Here is a 24728-nt window from a genome sequence, read left to right as displayed (position 1 = left end):
CATGGTTGAGCATTTCCTCAGGAATTATCAGCTTATAACTTTGTACAGTCTTCTAAAACCATTATTTTGGGGCACCTGTGTGGCTCAGTTGGTTAAGTGTCGGACTTGATTTTGGCTCAGGTTGTGATCTCAGGGTCATGAGATCCAGCCCTGCAACAGGCTTCATGCTGGGCATGGAGTCTGCTTGGGAATCTCTCCCTCCCTCTCCCTCTGCCTCTCCCCCACCTCCCCTGCTCCTAAACGTACATGCGTGCATGCTCTCTCTCTTAAACAAAAACAAAAACCCATTATTTCAAACATCCATACCATCTACAATTCGGTTTCTGTAGCAAAGCACAACTTCCCTGTCCTGACCTGGGCTTCACATCATCCAAGAAGGGCTCCTGATGGACAGTGTGCCCTTGGGTCCATTCCAGGCTCTCCTGACGCCAGGTTCCCCATCGTGGGGCATGATCGAATATTCCCTCCACTTACATTCACACAGTGTATGACGTGGCCCTGGGCGCAGGGAAACCCAAGGAAGAATTTACCAAAAGAGCAAGAAATCAGGGCACCCAGAGCCAAGTGCTGCCGTAATCTTGGAGCAGGAGAAGGAATACGGCAAGAATCAGAGCCATATTCGGCAGACCCACACCCACATCTGCCAGGGATGTTAGGGATTCCTCACGTGACCGCTGGGCACAGATGCTCCTGTAACAACAGGACTTCCTCCACTTGGCAGGGCCAGGAGGCATGTGGCTCTGCATGTGTGATGTGCCGGGCCCCAGTTTTGGCACGGAGGGAGCAGGGGCTGGGTGTCGGCTTGGGCGAGGCGCAGGGCACCCCACTGTACTCCACTGTCCCATCTCTGGCTTAAATAATAAGTTTTATGGTAAGCACCCAAATGCCTGCTTTGTAAGAGTGTTTGTTTCAAGAAGCGGTCACAGGCCTAGAGACACACAGAGTCTCCACTTTCAAAAGCAGCTCCCAGAACAGACCTACCAGAGCAGGTCCAGCCCTGAGTGACCAGTAGAAAGTGCTCCAGTCAGTGTGTACATAGGGTCCCATCCCCCACCACCAACCTATTTTAGACCGTAAAGACTCAGACCCTGTCTAATTCACAAATAATTCCATTTATCTCCTTCATGGGGCTCTCCTTTTCCCTCCTCACCCCAAGAAGTCCACACCATCTGAGCAGAGAAAATGCTGAGGTCTAAAAAGTCTTTGCTTCTGGGGGCGCCTGGGTGGCTCAGTCGTTAAGCGTCTGCCTTGGGCTCAGGTCATGATGCCAGGGTCCTGGGATCGAGCCCCGCATCAGGTTCCCTGCTCGGCAGGGAGTCTGCTTCTCCCTCTCCCTCTGTTCCTCCGCCCTGCTCGCTCTCTCTCCCGCTCTGTCAAGTAAATAAATAAAATCTTAAAAAAAAAAAAAAAGTCTTTGCTTCTGACTGCCACCCAGCATTACTGCTGGACATGTGTCCTACTCAGTCCCACCACCCACCCGGAGCTGTGCACGAGTCGCTTGGGGTCCCGGAGGTGGGGTGAGCCACTCCCCGGGGACTCAGTCTAGCCCAGAGTGCCCCAAACATGTGTTCTCAAGGGGCAATGTTGCGTAGGGCTGTCATTACAAGTGACCACAAACTGGTGGCTGAAACCAGCAGAAACGTATTCTCTCACAGTTTCAGAAGGCATAAGTGTGCCAGCAAGGTGTGGGCAGAGCTGGTCTTTGTGGGCGCTTGGAGGAAAAATCGGTCCAGGCCTCTCTCCTTAGCTGGTGCTGGCTGCCAGGAATCCCTGCTGTTCCCGGGCCTGTAGCTGCACCATTCCAATCTCTCCCTCCCTCTTCACACAGCCTTCTGTGTTTTTCCTTCTCTTCTCTGTCTTCTAAGGACACGTGTCGTTGGATTTAGGGCCCACCTGCTCAATCCAGAATGTTCTCATCTTGAGATCCTTACCTTAATGACGTCTGCAAAGACACTTTTCCCAAAGAAGGTCATATTCTCAGGCCTGGTGAACATATCTTTAGGGGATTACCGTTGGACCCACGTGTCTTTGCTCAGGAGGCGATAAGGAGGTACCACAGACTGGGGGCTGAAAAGACAGACATTTATTTGTCACAATTCTGGAAGCCCAAGATCAAGATGTTGGCAGGTTTGGTTTCTTCTGAGACAAGGCAGATGCCCTCCTTCTCCATATGTGTCCTCATATGGCCTTTCCCTGCCTGTGCATCCCTGGTGTCTCTCTGTGTGTCCCAATGTCCTCTTCTTAAAACGACACCAGGCAGGTTAGGGGTGTCTGGGTGGTTCAGTCAGTTACGCATCTGCATTTGGCTTTGGGATTGGGCCCGAGTCAGGCTCCCTGCTCGGCAGGGAGTCTGCTTCTCCCTCTGCCCCACCCCACCCTGCTTGTGTATTCTCTCTCTCTCTCTCTCTCTCTCTCTCTCTAATAAATAAATAAATAAAATCTTAAAGAAAGGGGGTGGGGAACACCACTCAGGTTAGATTAGGTCCCACTCTAATAGCCTCATTTTCATTTAACCACCTCTTTAAAGACCCTACCTCCAAATTCCCTCCCACTCTGAGGTACCAGGGGTTAGAGTTTCAACCTATGAATTATGAAAGGACACAAATCAGGCCTTCACACCAGGTAAGCATCTTTCAGATCCGATTCAGCCCTCAGCCAAGGAGCTCAGGCAGCTCAGGAGGCCTGAGCCACTTGGGTCAGGTTCCTGTCTACTCCGGAACCTGGAACGGAGCCCAGGAGTGAGACAGCTTTTCCTTTCAAATCCTCTAAAACAAAGCGTCTAATCATAGCCCCCTTTCCTGTATAAACTCAGCTGAGAAATGCTGCCTTGCCTCCTCCAGAGGGAGCCGTTTTTAGGGACTCAAAGGTGCCCACATCTGCCCTTCTTAGGGCACCTTCACTGATGCCCACACGCCCGCCCTTGCTTCTAAGGGGGCTACTCCCACTGAGCTCTGCGCTGAGCGCCTGAGCAGCTCCCTCAGTCCAAAGTGGCTCCCCTAACTTCCCATCACATCATCCACTTATCATCATGGGGCGTCACACTCCCCGACTTCTCTCTTATTCATGTTCTAAATTCACTTCATCAACTCCCTTTTTCCAAATGAGAGCATGAACTTGTACTTGATATGTAGAAAGTGCTCAGTAAATATTTGCTGCATATTTAAATAAGTGAATTAGTTTGGAGGGCTGCTAAAAAAAAAAAAAAAATACCACAGACCGAAGAGCTTAACAGAAATTTATCTTCTAAAAATTCTGGAGGCTAAAGGTCCAAGACCAAGGTGTCAGCAGGGTTGGTTTCTTGGCTTTAGATGCTGACTCCTCCCTGAGTCTTCACAGGTTCCGTCAGCCTTGCGTGCATCTGTGTCCTACGGCCTCTTCTTACAAGGACACAAGACAGATTGGACTAAGACCCACCCCATTTCATGTATCCTTAATTCATTTAACCGTAATTACCTCTGAAAAGAAGCTATGTCTAAAGGCACCACCTTCTGAGGTCCTGGGAGTAAGGACTGCAACACATGAATTCTGAGGGGACCGACTTCAGCCCAGAACAGTGGGGTAATTTTTAGGCAGACTTTGCTGAAGAAGAGAACACACAAATCTGTCCGCTGGTGAATTATCCCCACCTCTAGTGCCCGGTCCGCCTCGGAGGACGCGGAGCATGCGGCTCTCCACTAGGGCAAACACGCTAGGCACTGCCCACTGCCTCACACGGGTGAGTCAGGCTCAGACTCTCACTCCCTCTAAGTGTCACCTGTCTGGGGTATTTGGGAAGGTGTGACGACAGAAGGAGAAGGGTTGTCCCCCGCCTGGCCCAGAGCCCCCTGTCTGACCGCTCCTCCTCCAGCGGGGTGTCCCCCCTGCTCTGCCAGGGCCCACTCCTCACTCCACTGTTGACCACAACTGGGACGACCCCATGGGATGCAGTCCTTGCGGTGCAATATGGCTACTTTTTTAGAAGACTTTGCAGGTGTGGGGCGGGGGTAAAAACCAGGCAGATCACACCTCTCTTTGTGGCCCATCCATTGCTCCACTCTGTAAAATCATCGTATTCTTAAACAAGCTCTGTCTGCTGGGATGTTTCAATGGCAAGTAAGAGCGACCCTAACTCAAAGTGGCTTCAACAATGGCGGAGGGGGGGTGCCCTGGGTGGCTCAGTCAGTTAAGCGGCTGCCTTTGGCTCAGGTCATGATCCTGGGGTCCTGGGGTCGAGTCCCACGTCCGGCTCCCTGCTCAGCGGAGAGCCTGCTTCTCCCTCTCCCTCTGCCTGCCACTCTGCCTACTTGTGCTCTCTATCTCTCTGTCAAATAAATAAATAAAATCTTAAAAAAAAAAAAAACAATAAGGGGAACTTCTTGGTTTACATCAATGAAAAGCCCGAAGGTGGATCAAGCTGTAGGCAAGGTTTGATCCAGGAGTTCACAATGCCACCAAAAACCCATCTGGCTTTCCATCTCTTGTTCCTGTTTGTTTTCCTGGGGTTGGCTTCATCCAAGGGCCCTCTCCTCTTTAGTCACAAGATGACCCCTGGCAGCTCCCGGGGGATAAGCTGCCTCGGCCCCGTAGAGTAGGAAGAAAATCTCCTTCCCCCAACTGGATCGGAAGTCCTGAGCATCCCTCTGATATACACCATCTGTAGTCACGTGCCCATCTCTGAACCAAAAGGCGCGCCTGGGGGGTCGGGCGGGACTGCCCTGAACCATTTAGAAAAATCAGGACCCATTCCCGGAGCTGGAGAGTGGTGGCAGAATAGCCGCCCCAGCCAAACCAGGGCAGGTCAGGGGCTTGAGAAAAGAAACACAATTTAAAGGCAGCTCTGACGGAGAAAGAAACACAGAAACGCGCATGGAAGTTACCGAAAATAACTCTCACCTATTTTGAAATTGGATGACATTGTAGTATATAAAAATAACCGCAGCTAACCCTTTCCTGAGCTTCCCGAGCTCACATTGCATCCACATGCACACATTGCATATGTATCACTTAACATAAAAATAGCAAACATTTATGTCGAGCTTGTCATGTGCCAGGCTGAGCGTCTCACATCCATCCATTCGCATTTCAGGCCAAGATGTTGAGACGAAGCAGAGTGCAACGCTCTCGTTCCCACCGCGCGTCCATGCAAGGAGCTGGTGGTGCACCCCTAGGTCTAAAGGCTCTCTCAGCCACCCCTCACAACCCCGGGGCCACGGTTCTTTCTGCCCTCGGGGCCTGTCCATTTTGTACCAAAGACGTCTCAAGAATTCTTCCTTGGCAGTGGGCTCCAGACCTCACCCCCCCAAACCTCCCATCTATTCCAAAACTACAACAAATTGAATATCCAGGGGTGAGGCCCGGGCAGCAGGACTTTTGTCTTTAAGCTTCTGAGGTGAGGTGATTGTGACAAGCAGCCGAGGTTGAAAACCAGGGTTTCACACAAATGCATCCCCCAAGGACAAACATTAATTCTCAGAAAGAGTATATCATAAACGCTCAGTGAGGAAAAGTTGTGAGGCCGCTTTCAGGCAACAGGCTTGAGCAATGGAAGCTTGACCAAAGCACAAGGGCCACAGTGACCCCCGGACTGAATACAGGCAGGCCCATCAGGTGGCCCACCTCAGAATATCCACAGGCCCTAACTGACCAATGGGCTACTGACAACCAGTGACCAAAAAAGGGAGAATTCCCTATGTCCCCCTACCGCTTCACCTGCCCCCTTTATTTATTTATTTTTAAGATTTTATTTATTTATTTGACAGAGAGAGAGAGAGAGCGAGAGCAGGAACACAAGCAGGGGGAGTGGGAGAGGGAGAAGCAGGCTTCCCGCTGAGCAGGGAGCCCGACGCGGGGCTCGATCCCAGGACCCTGGGATCATGACCTGAGCCGAAGGCAGACACTTAACTGACTGAGCCACCCAGGCGCCCCTCACCTCCCCCCTTTAAATACAGCCTCCACCCACTGCTGTCCTGCCCGATGCATTCTTGGGGTGCATGCAATAAAGTTCTAGCTCCTTTGTTCAGCTTCAGGTGAATCCTTTCGCTGCCCATGCCACCAGCCCCCCCACCAGAGTGGGTCGCCCCACCTTTGGGGGGCCCCCATCCATTGGAGAGACACCACCTGAGCGACATTTTCCTCTTGTCCTCCCAATTGGCAATACTGCCTCCTTCACAACGTGGTAAGGCTTCACGCCGTTACCTTCCAGAGCCAAAAAATTCCCCTCCTCCCCAGCTCCATTCAGTCAGGCTCCTAGTAGTCTGCCAAAGATAAAGGATAGGCCTCGTGGTTACGGGGCTCATTGTCAGCAAGATTGGGATACGGACAAGGTAGGGACATCAGGGGGTAGAATTAGGGCTTACCCAAAAGACAGAATGATCTCATCTCAAGACCCATGGCTGAATCACACCTGCAAGAACGCTGTTTCCAAATAAGGTCACATTTACAGGTACCAGGAGTTAGAACTTGGATATATGTTTTTGGGGTCACAATTCAACCCACTAGCTGTGTGGCCCCAAGCGATTGCTTAATCCTTCTGAGCCTCAGATTTCTCACACAGAACCCCAACATAAAGTGTTGTTGTAGAAGTTTACAAAAGAATAGGGTCACATGCTACAATGTGGACGGAACGGGAGGACATTATGCCAAGCGAACTAAAAGGCAAGTCACCAAAGGACAGATACCGCATGATTCCACTGATACGAGGTTTGTAGAGACCGAAGTGGAATGGTGGTTGCCAGGGGCTGGGGGAGGGGGAAAGGGGACTCACTGTTTACTGGGAACGAATTTCAGTTTTGCAAGATGGAAAAGATCTGGGGATGGGTTTCACAACAATGTGAGGACACCAAATACCTCCAAACTGTTCACTTACAAATAGCTAAGATGGGGGCGCCTGGGTGGCTCAGTAGGTTCAGCGTCCAACTGTGGGTTTTGGCTCAGGTCCTGATCTCAGCGTCAGAAGACTGAGCCATGCTTCAGGCTCTGTGCTCAGCAGGGAGTCTGCTGGAGAGTCTCTCCCTCTCCCTCAGCCCTTTTCCCTTCTCATGCTCTCTCTCTCTAAAATAAATAAATAAATCTTAAAAAAAAATAGCGAAGATGGTACATTTTATGCATCTTTTAGCACAATAAAAAAAGGGCACAAAAAAACAGAAAGATCAGGTGATTGAACCAAATAGCTCTTTACAAACAGTAAAGCACTACATATATGCAAGGTTTTACGACAGGCATATCCCCAGTCAAAGAACACTGACTAGTATGTATTAGGTGCTCAATAAATCTTCACTGAGTGAATGACCTTTATAATCATGCTTGTTATTCACAAGGGGGAAAGTAAAAGCTGCACCTTACTCTGGTGAACGAATATAGAGTATTTCCAGAAATGGAAGAGATGTTCACCGTGAAGTCAGTCTTGGAAGGGCCAACTCCTAATGGAGACTCTTGGAGTTCTGCCGTCAACTCCCCCCCTCCTTTTCTGCAGGGACAAGGGGTGGTAAGTAGGGGGGATTCTGAGACCCCCAAGAAAGAAAGGCAGGTGCTGGGTGGGAGGGGCTGCCCGTGTAACCTCACACCTGTTCCGGATCACCAGGCTGCATTTTGCACCGTGGCTGGAGAGACCCTCAGGAGTATCTTCAGAAGATCTCTGCACATACAACTAGAATCCAGAATGCACTGTCTTCTCGTAGCCAGCAGCCAATGGAAACCCGGACACCAGCACAGCCCAAGCGGAATAACCAGCTCACCAGGCTCTCCTCTGCCCCCCACCTTGCTGGCAGCCCCTCGCTTTCTTGCGCACTTGGCATCCCTCCAAGTTTGTGTGGGACTAAGGTTCCGGGCACCCCACACCTGCCCCTCACCCTTGCAGACCTTCTCTACCCTCAGCTGGAACTTTTTTTTTTTTCCCCAGTAACCTCTACACCCATGGTGGGGCTTGAACTCACAACCTCCAGACCAAGAGCTGCATGCCCTACCGAGCCAGCCAGGCACCCCTCCCTCACCTGGAACTTTTCTGAGAGTCACAGAATGCACTGCACATCTACCATGGGAGGTGATGGAGAAACAATTGATGACCATCTTTGAAAGACTTTAAGATCTTGGTTGCCAAACAGTCGCGTGGGGGTTGAAGGGGAGCAGCTTGGGAGGAGGGGCTTGAGAAGTGAAGAGACAGAAGTGTTGCCACAACGCGCCGCCTGCATCCCAGCATCTGACTGGTAGGTAGCGCCATTTTCCTCTGACATTACCTGACAGCCTGGGAAGTCTGCGAAGCCTTCTTGGGCCCCCCCGCGCCCCCCACCCTGTTCCACTCGGAGCTCCAGGCCCCCAGGAAGAATGTTAGCCCAAAGGCCAACCCAAGCAGAGACCCGGGCTCCATCCCTCCGTCTCCTCCCATGCAAATTTGTCTTAAAAATCATCACAAACCACAGGGGTGATTCCTTGGCACCACAGACAGGCCCGGGACCAAGAAACACCTCGGAGGGCGGGTGGAGGGGAAGCCGCACGGGCCCCACAGAGAGAACTTTCCCAACAGAGCTGGCATGGCGGGCAGCGAGAGCACGAGGGCCCGGCTGGCGCCGGTGAGCAAGCAGGGAACGTCTGTGCCCCAGGCACCGCCTGCCAGGAGCCTGGGGGACGGCCCTTGTGTCCGGCCTGGCCACGCCCCCCCAGCCCCAGGCGGAGCGGGGCGGACCAAGAGCCAGACCCCCGAGGAGCCAAAGGGTAAAGACCGTTCGGGACCTCGACCCAACCAAGCTCACGACAGAAGCGCCCTCTCTCTGTTTGGACACAAAGATGAATCGGGTCCTCGGCCTGACACGGCGGCGCGTCCAATCTCAGGGAGAAAGGAGGCAGGAACGCAGGGACAGAGGAGGGAGAAGAGACTGAGGGTAGCTTTTTTTCTCCAACTGGTTTAGAAAGGGGGTGCTTGGCACCAACAACGACTGGGGTAGGGGGTAATACTGACAGATGTCATCCAGCTAAGAGCCTCGAGAGGACCCACGCGCTGAGACCAAGGTGGGTATCCCTGCAGGGGACACAGTCTGTAGGTCCCATCGGAGTGGAGAGCAGGCCAGGAGGGCCAGGTGGAGGGGTGGGGGGGGTCAAGGTCCAGACCCGTCACGGCGGCCAGCCCAGAGGACCTGACCCGGGGGCGCAGCAGGGGCCTGGAGGGAGGAGGTCGCCGGCCAAGAACAAACAGCGGGATCCAGGATGGGGCTGGGCTTCTCTCAGCAGCGGGCCCGTGGCCCACCCGACAAAAACAAGGAAAGTGCCCCTGGGGTTGGGGGAGGGGGAGCCAGGAGGAGGGGCCGCGGAGGGGTGGAGCTCAGCTTCCACCGAGCAGCCTGCCCCAGACCCCAGAATTCACCTACCAGGCAGGTTTTCCTGTATCGGGAAAGCCACCCCAGACCCCCCCGGAGTGAGCATTGCTAATACGTGTCTCCTTGTTCTCGGCCATGCAGTGAAATCACCTCAATGGGATGTTGGCCACCGAGAAGCTGACTTTTCAGGTCGGTGGTAGAAAACGTGTGCACGGGGTCCGCCTCGGCGTGGCCCATGGCAGGATTTCCTTCTTCTAAGGCTGAATAACACGCTCAGTGAAATCAGCCAGACACGGAGGGACAAATCCTGCGCGACGCCACTTACAGGAGGAATCTGAAATAGTCGGGCTCAGAAGCAGAAGTGGAGGGGGGGGGGGGGGGGGGGGATGAGGCCAGAACAGCCGGGAGTTTCAGTACTCGCGGGGTGGCTGGGTCCTGGAGATCCGCTCTTTAGCAGAGCGCTGAAGCTGGCTTAAAAGCGCTTAAAATTTTGCTACGAGGGTAGATCTTAAGTGTTTTTATCATCAAAAAAAAGAGAGAGAGAGAGAGAGAGAACTTTTGGAGACATGTTCATGCATTGACTATGGTGATGGTGTCATGGATGTACACTTAGCTCCAAGCTCAGCCAGTTCTCAACGTTGAGAAGGTTTACATCTGTATGTACAAATACAGCTTTTTGTATGTCAATCATGCCTCAAGAAAGTGATTTTTTTTTTGAGAAATATGGGTACACTTCAGGGGACGCCTTCAAGACCCTAAGACGTGGCACTTTTTTTTTGAGAGATATACTCCTTTTCTCTAAGTCTTGCCGAATTCACAACCTGACCTGAGCTGTGACACTGGGGGAGGGGAGCAAGGGAAGGGTCTGTGCCCACTTTGGGTAGAAGTTCCAGAAACGACGGGAGGTACTCCCACAGAAAGGGGAGGGAGACGTGAGGGGCAGTGGCCATGACTCACCTCAGAGTCCTGGCAAGGCCCAGGGGCAGGGTGAGCAACAGCCAGCATGCATTTCTGGAACACCCTGGGATCCTTGGAAAGCTCAGGAGGAGACCCTAGAAAGGAAGCTGTTCTAGGAAAGCAAGACAAAAATGCAGCCATATCACAGGGGAGGTATGAACATATGTGGGAGACCTCACCAGTTGGGGATGTTTGGCGCATACTGGCTACAACAGGGAAAAGGAGAGTGTGTTTCAGAAGGAATATAAAAAGAGAACAGTACGTCCAAACACACACACACATACACACACACACACACACACACACAGTCTAGTTCCCAAAATCTAAAACCTCCTATCAGGACCAATCGCAGACATGTCTGCCACGCTTGAACCCCCCAAAATGGAAAAGGGTTCTTTACACGTGGGGATCGCTGCTTCGGGCTGCTTTCTACCGGTCCCCTCCGCTGAGGAAGTGAGTCTGGGATGGACCACGTGAGAAAGGGGAAGTGACAGCACCATGGCAGCTCCGGCCGGATGGCCAAGTGCCCGGAGGCGACCCAGCAGCCGTCCTATTTTGTTCTGGCCTGTGTTCTGCTGTTTTCTTCTGGAGTGTGAGCCATATGGCCACAACCTTCAATGTGCAGGCGTGTGTTTGCTCTATTTTCCTGTAACATCATTTCTGTCTCAGTAGCAGACATTAATTGAGTCACTTCCAGGCAACCCATGTCCATTCATTGACTTCCCATTCTGAGTCAGTCCCCTGCGTCTCTCCAAGAGGGGAGGTCCTTTGGCCGAGAGCGATGGGAGGGGAAAAGAGGGGACCTCCTTCTCTCCTGCAGGCCTTACAATGATGTCACTTGCTCCAGCAGAGGTGACTTGCCCCCAAGGCTTGCTGCCTCCGTGGGCTTTTCTAGAAAACCAAGGCAGAAGTCATTTCTGCGTGAAAACCTTCCAAACCTACCTTAAATTTTGTTTTATCCTACGTGCCGAGTGTTTTAAATTGTCATGAAATACACATAGCATAAAAAAATACCACCTTGACCATTTTTTAAATGTACAGCCCGGTGGCATGAAGTACGTTCACAGGGGTGTGAAACCATCACCACCATCCACCGCCAGAACTGTTTTCATCTTGCAAAAATGAAACTCTGTTGCCATGAAACAATAATTCTCCATTCTTCCCTCCCCACCACCCCACCCCACCCCCAGGCATCTGCCATTCTGCTTTCTGTATTTATAAATGTAACTACTGTTGATGACCTCATATAAGTGGAATCATGTGGTATTTGTCTTCTTGTGACTGGCTTATTCCACTGAGCGTAGTGTCCTCAAAATTCACCCAGGTTGTAGCAGGTGTCAAGAGTTTGCTTCCTTTTTAAGGCTGAACAATATTCCACTGTATGCACAGACCGTGTTTCGTTTACCCATTCATCTGCCGATGAACACTTGGTTTATTACCTTTCGGCGGGTGTACATCATGCTGCTGTGGACAGGGGTGCACAAATACCTCTTCAGGCCCCTGCTTGCGATTCTTTTGGATGCACACCCAGAAGTGTACCTGCTGGATGACCTGGTCATTCTGTGTGTGATCTGTCGAAGAGCTGCCATGTTGTTTTCTGTATGTGCCGCTCCTATGTTTACAGTCCCTCGGACAGGGCACAGGGTTTCCAATACATCCGGTCCTCTCCAGCACTCGTTATTTTCTGGATTTTTGATAGTAGCCATCCCAGTGGGTGTGCCGTGGTATTTCATCATGATATTATCTTGAATTTTTTTAAAAAAAAGCACTTCCAATCCACTCCAGACTCCACCAGGGAAAGCCCTGTTCGGGGCATGCGCACCAGCATCTCCTTCTATTCTCCGCAGTTTAGACATTATTTTTGTCTCTTTTTTATGGGAAACGGCGCTCTGGCATCACTGGGATCCCTCCCAGCTCGTTCATTTGGCAGAGCTGCCTGGTGTTGGGCAGCAACCAGGGTGAGTGGGGTAAGACATCTATCTCTTCACCCCTTAGGTGGCTGGGTGGGGCCTGAGGTGGACAGTCACCCTGGGTTGGTGGCGGTGGTATATTGCAGGTTTACTCCACAAACAGTATGACCACTTTCTGTGAGTGCCACCAAATGGCGGGGCTTGGGGAGCTCTGCCTTGTGGTATAATCTTTGTTGTGCTTTGGGCTTTGCCTCCTAGCACTCAATGTTAGACTTTTGGAACCCTAAAATCCTTCCCCTTTCAAAAAAAAAAAAAAAATCACAGTTCTTGTAGATGAAGGGAGCCTGGGCTTTAAAGTCGTGAACTAGGACCATGAGTTTAAGTGCTCTCTGAGGCGCCTGGGTGGCTCAGTCAGTTAGCTAAGCTTCCGACTCTTGGTTTCAGTTCAGGTCATGATCTCAGGGTCATGAGATCAAGCCCCGCATCAGGCTCTGCACTTAGGGCACAGTCTGCTTGAGATTCTCCCCCTCCCTCCCCATCTGACCCTCCCCCTCCCCATCTGACCCTCCCCCTGCTCGCTCTTGCTCTCTCTCTCCCTAAAATAAACAAATAAATCTTAAATGTTATCTGAGACTCAGGTGACTGCTTGGTTGTCACTGGGTTATTCTGTGAGGTCCCTTTTGAGTGAAAACCTATAGGCTCCGGGGAGGGCGTCAGTAAGGGCGGCCCTCCCTGACCGGCTCCCTCCTCCTCCCCCCTCCCCGAAAAGGTGTGTCTTTTGACCGTGGCTCCACCTTTCCAAGCCCAGAGGCTGCCTGGTTGGGCACTGCTGCAGACTTGGTGCTGGCTGGTTTCCCAGAAGAAGATAAAAAGAGAGGAGCGCTCCTGGTGCCACGAAGAGATCAGAAAAGAGAAATGAGTCTCCTCACAGCAGGGTAGCATTTAGCGAGAAGGGAACTGTTTTTAGGAAGTTCTGGTCCTTATTCACTCCCTCGGATACACAGTGTGAGCTATTTGAGGACAGTGGCTTATCCTTTGTGTGTTCCAGTTTTCTCTTCTGCAGAAAGACACTAATCATACTACGGCATGTGTTGTGGAAATGGATGAATAATCAGGGCCTCCCACAGAGGATGAATGCCCTAAAACGCAAAGTCAGGAGTGGGGATGAATACTTATCAAGTGGGAGAGACGCGCTCAAATTCCAAATTTCAGCGTTGGCTGCAGAAATACACCTAAAGGAAGGGTCTGTCCTTGAAAGGAGCGCTTCTCACCAAAGGCAGACTGAGCATAGCAAGTTTCTGTAATTCATAAAAAGCCTCTCTGCCTCAGGCAGAGTTCCCTGGGACATCTGTCAGGAAGAAAATCAAGCCCTTAGCTTGCTGGAGGCTGACTTGAAATCCTAAAATGGTGTGTCTAGATGTGTCTTCACACATCTTCTGGTTTAAATGGTCTTCAAAGGTTGAAGACAGGGTTCCGGTGCTTTAAAACAAACCAACAAATTTGGGGTTGAAACCAATATACCAGGCAAATAAGAGTGGAACTGTTAGGCTGAAAGTGAGAGTGGAGCCTCTGAACACCGCCCCCCTGGCAATCTGTACTCCTAAGGTCCCTCCTCAGAACCCCCAGGGCTTCTCATAACACAATGTGGAAACATCTTGACAGAGATTCTCTCTGCAACCTGACTTTCCCGCCTAGCTTCAACTTCTGGGCTCCCATGTTTGTCTCTGCATGGTCCAGTTTTAGCAAGAATGCGGCCAGTTTGGTTTGGCTAGAAACCCCATCCTTCAACCCTATTTCCCCTCAGTATCAGATCAGGTCCTTCATCCTCCAGCCTGCCCCACATGATAGTTGATCACCCCGGGCCTGCCTTCAGCAAGAATCCTGTTAGGTCAGTTCACCACCCCTGATGTTTCTTCCTAGTAATTTTTCACCCACTGACCCTCCCCCTGCTCCTTGGCTATAAACCCCCGCTTGCCCACACTGTATTCAGATTGAGCCTGGCTCTATAGTAGGGTCTTTCTTCCCCTATCGCAACAGTCCCGAATAAACTGTGTTCTTACTGCTTTAACTACTAGCCAGTTCTGGTTTTTCTCAAACAACCTCAATTAACTCACCTCTCCCGTTTGACAGATGAGTAGACAAGTCTACAGAGGTTAGGTTCCTAGAACCTGAATGTCTTGATTCCAGGCCCAGTCCATGTCCCTTTATGTGACGCTGAGCATGGCGGAAACCATTGAAAATGGTGTCATGGAAGTGGTGATGGCTGGTGTCATAGCAGAGAGGCAGGGGAAAGAGAGACAGAATGCAAAAGATGGATATAAGCAGTATTTCTGCACCAACCACAGAAATCAAGAGGGCATATCTGACTGAAGGAGGTCAGAGGCAGTTTCTTCATACATAAAAGACAGTGCGAAAAGGAAGAGACCCTTTTCCCATAAGTTGGGGAGAGGGGAGATGATGCGGTGCTACTTTTGTCCCTTGGGCAAGAAGACCATATCTCTTGTGTTTCCATAGGGGCACAGATTACTGAGACTGCCAGTTACTGAAGTTGGCATTTTTCAAAACTCTGTTTCTTTTTTCCTCTTTTTTCTTTTTTGAGAGCGAGAGAGACAGCGCAAGCAGGGGGAGGAGCAGATGGAGGAGAGAAAGAATCTGAAGGTGGCTCCACGCCCAGTCCCATGACCCTGCGATCATGACCTGAGCCAAAATCGAGACTTGGACTCTTAACCAACTGAGCCACCCAGGCGCCCCTCAAAACACTTTTTCTTAAATCAGTGATAATCTAACCTCAAAGTTACAACATTTGGGTCTCTCTCTGGAGTTTTTGCTAATCAGTCTGTGAATTCTCTGGAATGGTTAAACAATGCAGCAAAGTTGTAGTGACTCTTGACTTCCCTGTTCACCCTCTGCCCATCCCATCGTGTGTGCCCACGAAGCCACAATTTTCTTAGTTGTTACAGATGCAGAGGAAGTCTTTGAAATACCTGGAAAACTACCCATTCTACAAAGCTGTATGTACACGTCAGTGTAAAGGCATCCAGTGGGTATTTTAATCTTTGTGGAGCCAATTCAACTACATCAATAGGTGATTTCTAAGCCTAACCCAAGGTCACATTCTTTCCTTTAAAAACACCTGAGAAGGGCGTGCCTGGGTGGCACAGTTGGCTTTGATTCTATTTATTTATTTAATATTTATTTATTTATGAGAGAGAGAGAGAGAGCGTATGAGTGGGGGAGGAGGGGCAGAGGAGAGGGAGAAGCAGGCTCCCCACTGAGCAAGGAGCCCCATTTGGGGCTCTATCCCAGGACCCTGGGATCATGACCTGAGCAGAAGGCAGACACTTAACCAACTGAGCTACCCAGGAGCCCCAAGAAATAAATCTTAAAAAAACAAACAAACAAACAAAAAAAAAACATCAGAGAGAAGAGGAACAATGTTTCTGGAGGACAATTTGGCAACAAATACCAGAGGCCCTCAAATAAGTTAATATCCTTTGATCCAACGAGTATGCTTCTAGGAATTCAACCTAGAGAAATAGCAGAGATGTGCACAGAGAATATGCAAAAGGTTGTTCACTGTGGTGTTACTAATAATATTAAAAATTAGGAACAGGGAGCCCTGGCTGGCTCAGACAGTAGACTGTGCGACTCTTGATCTCGGGGTCATGAGTTCAAGCCCCATGTTGGGTATAGAGATTACTTAAAAAAAAAGTCTCTAAAAAAATTAGGAACAATTTAAATGTAGGTCAAGACAGATTAGTTAAATAAATTATGGTAAAGCTGTAGGATAAAGTAGCATCATGTTATTTAAGCCATTTGTAGGAGAATACTGTGTCATGGAGGTATGTATAAATTATTAAAGAAAGAAGTAAGTGGTGAAACATCACACTGTATTATTCCAAGTGTATGTTTTATGTTATAGAATATACACATTTAGAAAATATGTCTACCTTAGACATAAACTGGGACTTCTCTACTTCTCAAGATGTAGTTATAATTGGTTTGGTTCTGCCTCGTGAATTCCGTGGATTGTGAAAGTTCAAAGCCTTCCCCGAGATTCCTGCCATTTCCAAGTAGGAGGTGAGGGAGAAGACACATGTTTTCATGGCTACATCATGTTGACCCAGATGTGAAACTCAGCCCTGTCTTTAATTTATACACACATACGATTCCACACAGACACCCCCACACATGATGGAAACACACACAATAGCATGAAGCACCTGGGGGCAGGGGAGATGAAGGACAGAGAAGGAGGGGTTTCTGTGTCAGCTTGTAAACCACTTAAACTGCACCTGATACTTTTGTTCACTACATACCTCTGAATTCTGCCAATGTAGTCAGCTTATTCAAATTGAGTTTATCCAAATAAATAAACATGTGAAGGCAAAAACGTAAAGGTCTTACAGCAGAGGATAGTGATGAGAAATCAGGAAAACAATGGTTTGACACCTGTAAACCCAGGCGTGACGAAGTGCCCCGGGTTGTACTGCCATCCTTGGATTAATTACAGTCGACCCTCCCAACGATATGAGTGTTAGGGGCACTGACCCACTTTGCAGTCGAAAATCCACATATTAACTTTTGACTCCCCCAAAAACTTCACTACCAATAGCATAAATGATTGATGAACATATTTTGTATGCTATATGTATTCTAGAGAAAAGAAAATGATATTGAGAAAATCGTAAGGAAGAGAATGTACATTTCAATACTGTGCTGTAAAAAATCTAGACTTGAGTGGACCCACACAATTCAAATTCACATTGTTCAAGGGTCAACTGCATAACTAATGCTTTGTACATTTAGACCAACAGTGGAGGGGGGGGAGTGTGGAAAGTCAGTTTAGCCCAGGTGACAAGTTCACACCATTCATTTCCAACATAATGTCCTGACATTAAGAATGGAAAGGAGGAGTGCCTGGGTGACTCGGTTGGTTAGGTGTACGACTATTGAGCTCATCTTGATCTTGGTCGTGAGTTTGAGCCTCGCATTGAGTTCCATGCTGGATATGGAGCCTACTTTTTTTAAAAAAAAGGAAAAGATTACATTCAAAAATGGAAGTAAAATTCTGGTCCAAACTAACAAAAGAGATCTGCCACCAACATACTGTTATAAAAGAAGAGAACAGGGGTGCTTCTTTATTACATGTAAGAGGAGCTTCAAAGGACCACATGTGCAATAAGAAAACAAAATTTAAAAAAATCAGAGGCTCATAAGGGATTGAAAGCCCCTTGTCTGTCTCTGACAAACGTTTCAGCATTTTCTTATCTAAATGTCAATCTCTCAGGAGAAAGGCAAAGAGTATGGAAGGCACCCCCTTTCCGCACATGGCCTGTGGTAATCTGCTTGGATTGCCATAACCACACACCTCAGTCTGGGTGGCTTCAACCACAGAGATTTATTTCATGTGATCTGGAAGCTGGAAGTTGGAGATCAAGGAGGCAGCAGGGCTGTGTTCTTGGTGAGGAGGGCCCTCTCCCTGATTTACTGATGGCCACCTTCCCACTGTACTGCACTCAGCACAGACCAAGTTCTGGTCTCTCTTCTTCTTGTCAGGACACTAATTCCACCTTGGGCCCCACCCCCACGACCTCATCTAAACCTAGTATCTCCCAAAGTCCTCTCTCCAAATACCACCACGCTGGGGCATTGCAGCTTCAGCACACCAATTTTGAGGGGACGCATTTCAGTTCGTAGCACAACCCCAAACCCTTCATTTGGAGGACCACAACACCAGTGTTATATCCGGAGTCTGTGATCATAGGACCCTTCGTTCAGAGAAAGCAGGTGCACCTTGCCTTGTCTCTCTGACCACATGTGGTCTTTGGATTTGATTTACTAACTCTTACTTTGCCTACTAAACTGTCCTTCACCTTTCATTCCTGACATCTACAGCTGATCAATACCACCAGTGAGACAAAATTCAAAAGAAGCCCCATCATCTTTAAAATAATTTAGAAATGAATCCATCTAGAGCAGCCCACATAGTTTTGCTGGGTTAGGGCACCCCCACGTGTTTCTATAGGGAACTACCTACAGAAAAATCTACCTTAGAAAAACTGCCTTAGAAAAATCATCATCACCTTGAATCGATAATCCATAATAATTTTTTGGTCTTTGCTTACACTGAACACCTGCTACAGCTGAAGCATCATGGTGGCAGACACAAAGGTGAATAGAACATGGAACTTGCCCTTGAGAAACTCACAGTGTAGTAGAAAATCAGACACGCAGAAAGAAACTCGAGAAAGGAGAGGCAGAATGTGACAAATTTCTTTAACAGCCCCAGAGAAAGTGCTATGGAAGCCCAGAAGAAGGAAAAATTCATTCCAGCTGGGGGTGTCTGAAAGGTTTCATGGCAGATATGACATTTGATACCGCTGAAGACTGGGTATGATTTAGGGACAGTCATTAATTCACCTGTGAAATACTGTCAGTAGTGGTAAAATAAAGCCCTCAAGGCAGAAACCTGTGGAAAGAACAGTCAGGAGTTTTAAGCTCCTGGAGTGTGGATTTGTGAAGGATAATGACATGAATTAAGATCAAGCAAACTTGGGCTTCTCTGGACGATGGAGTGGGAGCCAGAGAAGGTTTCTGAACGGAGGAGAGATGCTTATCTATTCTTTGATTTGCCCAAGGTCTCGTTCAACAAATATTAGTGTGCCTATCTGTACCAGGCACGAGGCGTCCGGTACACAGAGGTAATAAAAGCACACATGGGCTCTGCTCTCACAGAGCTTATAGCAGAGAGGGGATAAAGAAGTATTCACGCAAGAAATACCTGATTCGAGATCATGATAAGGCAGAGAAAGAAGAAGAACAGGACCTCATGAGAGAATAATGAGGGGCTGCGGACTTAACCGAGACCAGGTGTCAGAGACGCTCCCTTTGGGACAATGACATTAGCACTGAGATCTGAAGGACATGGGGTTGCAGCCGGGTGAGGATTCAGGAAATGAACCTTCCATACTCACATAAAGGCCGTGAAGAAGTAAGGAGTCTGCTGAGCTCAGGAGACTGGGAAAAGGCTGGTATGAGTGGAGGGTCACAGCAAAGGAGAAGGTTGGCAGAAGGTAGCAGAGGGAAAAGGGCACTAGCCTGTGCTGACCTTATTAGTCATGGAAATGACCCTGCGTTTTGCTTTGTTTTTAAACATTTTATTTATTTATTTGACAGAGAGGGACACAGCGAGAGAGACAGAGAGAGCACAAGTAGGGGGGGAGGGAGAGGGAGAAGCAGGCTTCCCGCGGAGCAGGGAGCCCGATGCGGGGCTCAATCCCAGGACTCTGGGATCACGACCTGAGCCGAAGGTAGATGCTTAACAACTGAGCCACCCAGGCGTCCAAGCCTGGGTTTTAGGTGCCTTGGAAAGCCGAGGAGAACTTGATTACGTGTGCAGGTATGAACATCACTCTGGGGCAGTGTGAAGAATGCACCAGCAGGGGGTATGGGCAGCTCTGGGATGCCAGGCCAAGACTTCTCCAGTAGCCAGTGTGGAGAGAAGGCTCCCAGAAGGCTGACCTCGCCCCACTATGGATTTCGAGGGGAAAGGCTAGAGGCAGGGAGGCAGGGAGGCCACTGTAATCGTCTTCATGCGGGATGGGAGTGAAACATGAGAGGGGAGGCTGGTTCAGCATGTAGTTTGGAGAAACCCTACCCAAACTCCCAGGGTGGGGAACCCCCAGCCTAGGGGGAAAACAAGGTAAAAAAGGCATTCAAGGAGACAGGAAAGCTTGGATACTGTGCAGAAACAAAAAGAAGACGTGGGATGGAATAAAGGCAGAGGATGAGTTTGAATGGGACCTCCCAACATGAAAGCAAGGATGACACCCAACTCGAGCTCTCCAAGAAGGGGTGAGGAATGAGGTGGTTTAATGGACTGTGATTCTCTAACCTCTGACCGAGCTAAGATTCCCTTGGGGAATGGGAGAGAAAACACCCTTTTGGGGGCTGGGGGGGTGCAGTGGAAGGACTGCAAGGGCCTCACAGTGGGGAGGGTCAGGGGGTTAAGAGAAAGACAATGTAAAGGCAGCTGCAACTAAGAGAGAAACAGAACCACCAGTGGAAATTACCTAAAATAACTCCCACCTATTTTGAAACTGTATTACATTGTTATATAAAAACAATAGCAGCCAACCCTTTACTGAGCTTCCCAAGCTCATATTACAGCCACATGTGGCTAAATACATTACATATGTATCGTTTAACAAATAAATTAGCAAACATTTAGAAAGGGCGTGCCATATGCCTGGCACAGGTCCAAGGTTTTTACATTTATTCACTCCCTGCCAGGGTAGGTCGTATTGTCAGCACCATTCTGCAGGCAAAGACACTGGGCCAGAGAGGTTAATAAGATGCTCCAGGTCACATAGCAAGCACTGGTGAAGCCAGGATCTGAACCCAGGCTGTGTGGCTCCCAAGTCCAGGCTCATCAACAAAGCTCTACACCACTTCTCATGTTCTAGAATACTCACAACAGTTTTGGCATAAAATAAGTTGCTCACTGCAAAATACTCAGGAGTCATCCCTCGCTCCTCTCTTTCTCTCACACCCACGCTGACCCATCAGCACATCCTGTCCACTCTACCTTCAAAATATATCCAGACTACCGCTCACTTTCCCCACCACTGGTGCCCTGTGCAAGATCATCCTCTCTCGTGCGGATTGGCGCCATTTCCTTCGAGCCCATGGCTCCCCACCTTGCTCAGCGTGAAAAAGCCGAGGGTTCGCTGCCACCTAAATCAAAGGCCAGTGTGACCCGGCCCTGCCGCCTCTGCTTCTGCCTCTACTGCCCCACAAGCCCTCCTGCCTCCCAACCTCGATGCGTGCCCCCCGCCCCCGCCGCCGACACTTGCATGACTCACTCCCTCAGTCCCTTCTGGTCTCTGCTCCCGCATCATCTTGTCAAATGTCCCCTGACTCCCTCCACCCTCTTATAATAAAATAGCACTCCCTCCTTCTGCCCTTGCCCTGCTGTATCCTTGCTTGTGGCATTCATCACGCTACCCACAAATCTGTTTATGTTCTGTCCCCTGCACTAGAATTCAAGCCCTCTGGGAGTAAGGACTTAGGTGTGTTCACTGCTGTCTCCCTGGCGCCTAGATCAATACCTAGCACACAATATGCTCAACGGATATTTTTTGAAGGGATGAAAATATTGTTTCCCCATTTTAGAGGAAGCAGGCTCCGTGGTGAATTGCTCAAAGCTATCGAACTAGTGATGGAGGAACTACCAAAAAACGAACTCTGCCCCCTCCCTCCCTTCCAGCAACCAAGTGGGAAATCATTCCTCTCCTTCCAGACAAGCAAACGCCCCCTCCTCCCCACTCCCCTCCACCACCATCTTAACTCCCTGCTGGGGCTATCTGGAATATTCAAGCAATAGATCACTCCGCACAGTGCCATGTGCCCTTTGGCTGGAGGTTCACCTGTTCGAAGCCAGGATGTCCACTGCTTTTCCTTTCCTCTCAAAATACTGAAATATACTATCCTCTCTGTGTGGCGGGATTAGAATTATTGTGAGGTGTGGTGAAAGGCAGGAGGCTCAGCAGACAGGCACCACTGGGCTCCCCGCCCTGCAGTGGCTCTGGGACTTGCTCTCCAGAGGCTGGCTTTGCTCTGGGGCCTCTTGGCCCTTCCTTAGCAGGGGAGCCATAGAATGGGGATGAGCTGCCCCCGCTCTGCAGCCTCCAGCCTCCGGCGTGGCTATCTTTGTCTAGCATCATTTAATGGATCCGATGTTGACCATTCCTCTCTCCCAAATGCCCTCGTGTCCTCCAGCAAGGGGCTATCAATGTGCCATGAGGATCCTTTCACTTAATGAGCTCATTCAAACCCTTACCTCCAGCCCCCACGGACGGACGCAGTGAGACACACGCCTCTCCAGCAGTCCACCCCTCCCTTCCCTATCCCTCATCGGGAGTTGCCGAGCTCCTTTGGTTTAAGGCCTGGGAGCAAACTCAAGAATTTGCGCCAAGTGGGGATAAAAGGAACTTAATTTCATCCATGTACTCCTCCCCCGCCCCCCGCATTTAGTTTCTAAGTTAATTATCACCCAACTGGAGGTTATGGCTTTTTCCACAAAGAAGTTTCAGGTTTGCAAAAGGCATTAGGATAATGACCAGTGGATTTTAAATAAAATATAAAATAATAAAATCGAGGCGTTGAAAAGCACCTGAAGCTGTGAAACAAGGAAAGTCTGAAATATTTCCGGTTTGGGGGGATGGACCCCCCCAATGGCTTTTGGGGGAGGGACTGATATGGGGAGAATTGGGGGTCGGGGCAGGCAGCTAGACCTGGGGAATAAGCCCGGTGCCCGACGGACCTCCACTGAAACTCAGCCCCACTTTCTCATTGTACCTCTGAATTGTGTCATTACATTGCCTGCCTTAGAAGGGCCTGAAATCGATAAAAAGAAGAAGTTCAAAAACCACTCCTTGAGCAGTGGAAAATCTGCCCTTAACTGTTCTTTCTTTGCACCCGGAGGAGTTCTAGATCCTCCTTCCTTCCCACATCAAGCCTGAGACACCAGGCTCCCGAGGACTTTTATTCTGCATTATTTCCGCAAAGTTTCTGCCAAGCATCTGTGGGTCTTTAAAGGAAATGTGGAAAGGTAGCGAAGACACATCTGTACGGCAAAGGCATGTGGTACCGAGAAGGCGCGCATAAATCAAAGCTGGGGAGAAGCCTGCCAGCAACCTGGAAATCAAATTGTGTCAGGAAGGCCCGTGTGGAAAATAGATTAGAAGGGCACTGAACAAGAGAGAGAAAAAGACAGGCAGCCCCTGCCGAAATTAATGAGAGGCAGAGGAGGCCTGGAGAAACAGCCTGAAGGAAAAGACCCTTGCACGGCGTAAGGCCGGACAGGCGGTTCAGCAATGGCACAGTTTGGACAGGGCGATGGCCGCGCATCTCCAACTGTCTTGGGTGGCTTCGCCACCCTCAAACCAGAGCGACAGGCTCTGAAAGAAATGAGGGGAGGAAGGAGGCAGGCAAGGGAGGGGAGAGCCGACGCAGGAATTTTAGATGAGTGCAGAAACCTCCACCGCAGCCCCGTCCTTCAGGTGACCTCCAGCGTCCAGGCCCAACTTTGTAATTACTGTGCTGAGTGCAAGCGTCACTGGCTAGACCTCTCTGAACCCGGATCGTGAGAGCGGCCTCCCCAGTGACCCTCAGATGGCAGACGTGGGCAACAAGGGCAGGCACTGGCTCCAAGTGGGGGGCTTCTTGAACAGCCACTATTATTATTATTAAACAAAATTCAGAAGGACTGGATTCTGTCTCTGGAAACTTCCATTTTCATCTGGGACTTGCAGGTTCTGAGGGCTCTCCTAGTTCCTTCTTTTTCTCAAAAACCTTAAACTCCAGATTTCTCCTCTACTCCAACCCCTGTGTTGGGATACAACAGTCTCCTCATCTCCCAACCAAACCTCCCATCCTGCCAGCAAAACTAATCTTGGTAAGAAGGTGGGAGATGTCTTCCAGGGGTGGGCTTTGGCTCATGGTGGCGATCATTCTGATCTTGCTTTTTGATCCTGCGTGACCTCCCGCCTCAGGTAGCATGCTCTGCCTGCTCTGCAGGACTTGGCGTGACTAAGGGGATAGATACAAATCCCACTGCGCAAACTCGGTGTTCTAGAATTCTAACTCCATTTTATATGTCAGCTTAATTTCTACTTCAAATCTCCATTCTGCCTAAGCTCCAATTTAGAATTCTATCACCAATCCCTGAATAATAAGTGTAACTTAGTTTATCACACTGAACCAAGGCTCTGTGCTTGGGAGATCGCGGTATTTATTAGGCAGTCGTTGCTGGAAAAGATTCTAGCTCCATGCTTCCAAACTCACGGGAGGATTGTACTTCCCTACAAGCTAAGCATGGCCGTGTGATGTGCTTTGGCAAATGGAACATAAGAGCAAGTGTCATTTCCAGAAGGAAGCTTTAAATATTAGTTCACATTTTTCCTCATCCTTTTTCCCCCTCTGCCACAGAGACTAGCATCTTTCTAGATAAATGCTGCTCTAGCAGGTCCTGGGGCCAAGGACAATGCCGACCCAGCACAGAGCTTTCCCCTATCTCCAATCAACCTGTAGTGTAAGTGAGAAATGAGTCTTGTTGTTTGAGCCACTGAGACTTGTTTTTGTTATTTTTGTTAACCTGGGCATACTCGAGCCTACCTGAAGGGTACAGGTGATGGCATCCATCTGAGATGTCCTCATTCCCACCTTGTCTTCACCTTGGCGATCCACACTTCCTGAACCATCCTCCATTCCCCACTCAGGGCCGCCTGGTATCCAGACCTTTGTCAGCTGTTTCTGAGCCCCTCAGAAACAGGAACCCACCTGTTGTCATGGCATCACACTGGGCCATGGGAAATTCTGTGTGAGGTGCTCAGACATTCCATGCCAGCTGGAGTCTCATGACTCCCCTGGGGCTCCACCAAGGAAAAAGAGCAGGCCTGCCTCTGCCCTAGCTGGGGCTTCTCACCATTCCCGCTTCTTCTCAGGAGGCTTTGGCGCAACGCTTTCCCCAAATCCCATAACAGTTGCCTCTTCTGGCTTTTCCCACATGCCC

The 24728-nt window shown here is 49.7% G+C and overlaps 1 protein-coding gene across 1 annotated transcript in view; it reads right to left on the bottom strand.

Moving 5' to 3' along the window:
• USP6NL (USP6 N-terminal like) overlaps positions 1-24465 on the bottom strand; it is a 288797-nt gene extending 264332 nt beyond the window's left edge. Inside the window, exon 1 of the mRNA XM_073879915.1 lies at positions 24332-24465. The gene's annotated coding sequence lies outside the window, so the exon portion shown is untranslated. The remainder of the gene's footprint in view (positions 1-24331) is intronic.
• Between the last annotated feature and the right edge of the window lie 263 nt (positions 24466-24728).

The sequence above is a fragment of the Callorhinus ursinus genome, unplaced genomic scaffold (genome assembly GCF_003265705.2).
Source record: "Callorhinus ursinus isolate GAN/ISIS: 27379988/994484 unplaced genomic scaffold, GSC_fseal_2.0 scaffold36, whole genome shotgun sequence".
Taxonomy (NCBI): domain Eukaryota; kingdom Metazoa; phylum Chordata; class Mammalia; order Carnivora; family Otariidae; genus Callorhinus; species Callorhinus ursinus.
The sequence above is the reverse complement of the archived record's forward strand: the minus strand, read 5'-3'. Positions and strand labels throughout refer to the sequence as shown.